Genomic DNA, 4,640 nt, shown 5'->3' on the forward strand with positions numbered 1-4,640 from the left:
TGCTGGTTCCCTCTGGATCTCTCCATGTGCCTGTGGTAGGAGGGGTGGGTCTGCTGGTTCCCTCTGGATCTCTCCATGTGTCTGTGGTAGGAGGGTGGGTCTGCTGGTTCCCTCTGGATCTCTCCATGTGTCTGTGGCAGGAGGGGTGGGTCTGCTGGTTCTCTCTGGATCTCTCCATGTGTCTGTGGCAGGAGGGTGGGTCTGCTGGTTCCCTCTGGATCTCTCCATGTGCCTGTGGTAGGAGCGGGCCGTTCCCAAGTTAATTTACTGCATTTCTATACAGTTAGAAAACTTTCAAATGCTATTTGGAGAACAGCAAAAACAAGCAAAATGACCCCAGCCATTATCACCTTGGTTGCTGTAGGTTCATTCAGCTCAGTCGATCTACAAACACATAGTCTATTAGCTATACAATTCATTTAGTCAGAGTCAGCAGTAGCCTATAGGTCTATACTACCCTGTCATTTTTGTCATATAAAAAATATTTCTTGCTAATGTCTCCAGTCATATAAAGTGTAGTAGAATTGCATGAAATGTTTTTATAAACACAAAAAGAAAGAAACGTACCTGACATAGCCTATAGCTTAGGCCTCCTCTACGCCAATACAGGGGCAGCCATGCAGTGAACACTGCAGTCTTTTAACGCAAACAGTGATTGAGTTATATTATCAGCCTAAATGATCTAATCTACTCATCACATTAGGAATAGTTGGCTTACTAGGATATTTTACATAAGTCTGCAAATGTGATGACAGACAGATGCATGGAATTCTTTATTATTAAGGTGCATTTTATGGTGAACATTAGATTCCCGAAACTCACACGCTGCCTATAAGAGAGGGGAGAAGGACAGAGAGAGAGACCTGATTTAACTCAAACGAGTGGGTGTCCAACTGCAAACCTCCATAACTGAATAGATAGGAGCATATCATGAGCGCACCGCTTACATAACAGCGCTGAGAGCTCTCCATACAGAATGGGGACCATATACACTGCTCAAAAATATAAAGGGAACACTTAAACAACACAATGTAACTCCAAGTCAATCACACTTCTGTGAAATCAAACTGTCCACTTAGGAAGCAACACTGATTGACAATACATTTCACATGCTGTTGTGCAAATGGAATAGACAACAGGTGGAAATTATAGGCAATTAGCAAGACACCCCCAATAAAGGAGTGGTTCTGCAGGTGGTGACCACAGACCACTTCTCAGTTCCTATGCTTCCTGGCTGGTTTTGGTCACTTTTGAATGCTGGCGGTGCTTTCACTCGAGTGGTAGCATGAGACGGAGTCTACAACCCACACAAGTGGCTCAGGTGGTGCAGCTCATCTAGGATGGTACATCAACGCGAGCTGTGGCAAGAAGGTTTGCTGTGTCTGTCAGCGTAGTGTCCAGAGCATGGAGGCGCTACCAGGAGACAGGCCAGTACATCAGGAGACGTGGAGGAGGCCGTAGGAGGGCAACAACCCAGCAACAGGACCGCTACCTCCGCCTTTGTGCAAGGAGGAGCAGGAGGAGCACTGCCAGAGCCCTGCAAAATGACCTCCAGCAGGCCACAAATGTGCATGTGTCTGCTCAAACGGTCAGAAACAGACTCCATGAGGGTGGTATGAGGGCGCGACGTCCACAGGTGGGGGTTGTGCTTACAGCCCAACACCGTGCAGGACGTTTAGCATTTGCCAGAGAACACCGAGATTGGCAAATTCACCACTGGCGCCCTGTGCTCTTCACAGATGAAAGCAGTTTCACACTGAGCACATGTGACACAGTCTGGAGACGCCGTGGAGAATGTTCTGCTGCCTGCAACATCCTCCAACATGACCGGTTTGGCGGTGGGTCAGTCATGGTGTGGTGTGGCATTTCTTTGAGGGGCCGCACAGCCCTCCATGTGCTCGCCAGAGGTAGCCTGACTGCCATTAGGTACCGAGATGAGATCCTCAGACCCCTTGTGAGACCATATGCTGGTGCAGTTGGCCCTGGGTTCCTCCTAATGCAAGACAATTATAGACCTCATGTGGCAGGAGTGTGTCAGCAGTTCCTGCAAGAGGAAGGCATTGATGCTATGGACTGGCCCACAAGGTTCCCCAGACCTGAATCCAATTGAGCACATCTGTGACATCATGTTTCGCTCCATCCACCAACGCCACGTTGCACCACAGACTGTCCAGGAGTTGGCGGATGCTTTAGTCCAGGTCTGGGAGGAGATCCCTCAGGAGACCATCCGCCACCTCATCAGGAGCATGCCCAGGCGTTATAGGGAGGTCATACAGGCACGTGGAGGCCACACACACTACTGAGCCTCATTTTGACTTGTTTTAAGGACATTACATCAAAGTTGGACCTCTATGGGTTGATAAATTTGATTTCCATCTATCATTTTTGTGTGATTTTGTTGTCAGCACATTCAACTATGAAAAGAAAAAAGTATTTAATAAGAATATTTCATTCATTCAGATCTAGGATGTGTTATTTTAGTGTGACCTTTATTTTTTTGAGCAGTGTATAAACATCCCATGTTTTTTCTCTCTCCTACCCCAATCCCTTGGTCATTTATATCAATAATGCAATGGCAAAACATTTTTTTTTTTAAATGTACAACCCAAATTCTTCCTATTTTCCTATTTCACAACCAGGAGTTTTATGCACATCCAAAATGACAACATATGCTGCCTAAAATTACGTAGAATACATAGATAAAATAATGTAGAATACATAGATAAAATAACGTATGATACATAGATAAATTAATGTACAAAACATAGATAAAATAATGTAGAATACATAGATAAAATAATGTAGAATACATATATAAATTATGTACAATACAGAGATAAAATAATGTAGAATACATAGATAAATAGGGATGTCCACACATTGTTTTTCTGCTCCCAAACTTGATATTTTAATAAAGCTTTGGTGATTAAGGTTTATTTCAAAGAGGTCTCTATCCAAGCCCTTTGTCGATAGTCTTGACTACTTGGGGAATGCATTGGGCAGGACAAAAAAGGGCTTCATTGAGACTAATCTTGTTTTTTCAACCAAATGAAACTTAATGGCAAAAAAACAAGTGTTATTTTTTTTCTAAATACGAGGTTCACGGGCACGAAAAACACATCTCTCTTGTTTGAATGCGCATATTGGCACTGCGCGTCACAGCTGGATAGGCTGCGCTTCCGCTGTCAAAATCCATACCATAACCAACCATGTTAGTACCGCAAAGTGTTTAAGGACACACATCAGATATTGCCATCCCTCCCACCTCAGCGCAAGCGAGATCATATGAGACAGGTCAATTACCAATCCAAGCGTTAGAAAATAGAAGAGTGCTTGCTTTAACAAGTCGAAATGGCCAAGCATGTGTTTGACACCTCCACTGACTGAAAGTCAGCCCAAAATAGAGCCCATAGTGCAGTGCTTCCCAAACTAGGGGTCACGACCCCATGTGGGGTCACCTGATTTGAAAATGGGGAGAAAATATGCGCTTGGTTCATAGAACCGAGGTTACATCTTCCTTCAAGTGTGGCTCTACCTTTTGAATGGTTTATGCCACAAAGTATTGTGACGCCATCACTGAATATAAGACTCAGGAACACGTTGGCAGGGTTGGGGAATAACAGATTACATCTGTTACATGTAAGGGATTACAAGAAAGTCTACTGTAATCCGTTACATATAAGGGATTACAAGAAAGTCTACTGTAATCTGTTACATGTAAGGGATTACAAGAAAGTCTACTGTAATCTGTTACATGTAAGGGATTACAAGAAAGTCTACTGTAATCTGTTACATGTAAGGGATTACAAGAAAGTCTACTGTAATCTGTTATGTTACCAGCTAAAATATTGTCATCAGATTAGACACTTTTGAAAAACTAGATGATTACTTCGAGGATTACTTTTAAATTCAGAAAGTATGTTCGCGATTCAAATCAGCATTGACAAAAGACGCAAGTTTAAGTTTGTTCCACCTGAGCGAGTCTGACCACAAGTCAGTGATCACTATGTTGACACACCGGGAAAGAGCAGGAATGGGCTTTTGTAGGGTCCAGTCCAAGCTACTATCGGCATCCAAAGATTATCCAACTTGAATAAACGCTTGGAGGTAAGGACGACTGCCGCAAAGTAGTTTACCACGATACGAATATCACTTATTATTGATATCTACATAGCGCATTGATGTGAATCACACTGCTGCTCTCTCATTTAGCTATTTGTGCCTTACGGATTGTGGTTGTTGTGGATGGCTGTTCACAAATCTATATGTGTATTTGAACCCAATAATGGTTGAATTCAAGAAGTTTAAACTGCCTGTGAATCATTCATATTGAAACCAGTGGACAGCCAATGAAATTGCGCTCTTGCAACAGCTGCATAACGCAGCTCATAAAAAACTAATCCATAGGCCTAGTGGATACATGCTCAACCTTGCAGACGTTTGATAGACTTAAAGGGACAATCTATAGTTGCTATATAAATCATATATACAGTACCAGTCAAACGTTTGGACACACCTACTCATTCAAGTGTTTTTATTTATTTTTACTGTTTACTGTTGAATAATAGTAACTATGAAATAACACTTAAGGAATCACGTAGTAACCAAAAATGTGTTAAACAAATCCAAATATATTTTAG

The sequence above is a fragment of the Oncorhynchus masou genome, chromosome 30 (assembly GCF_036934945.1).
Source record: "Oncorhynchus masou masou isolate Uvic2021 chromosome 30, UVic_Omas_1.1, whole genome shotgun sequence".
NCBI classification, from domain to species: domain Eukaryota; kingdom Metazoa; phylum Chordata; class Actinopteri; order Salmoniformes; family Salmonidae; genus Oncorhynchus; species Oncorhynchus masou.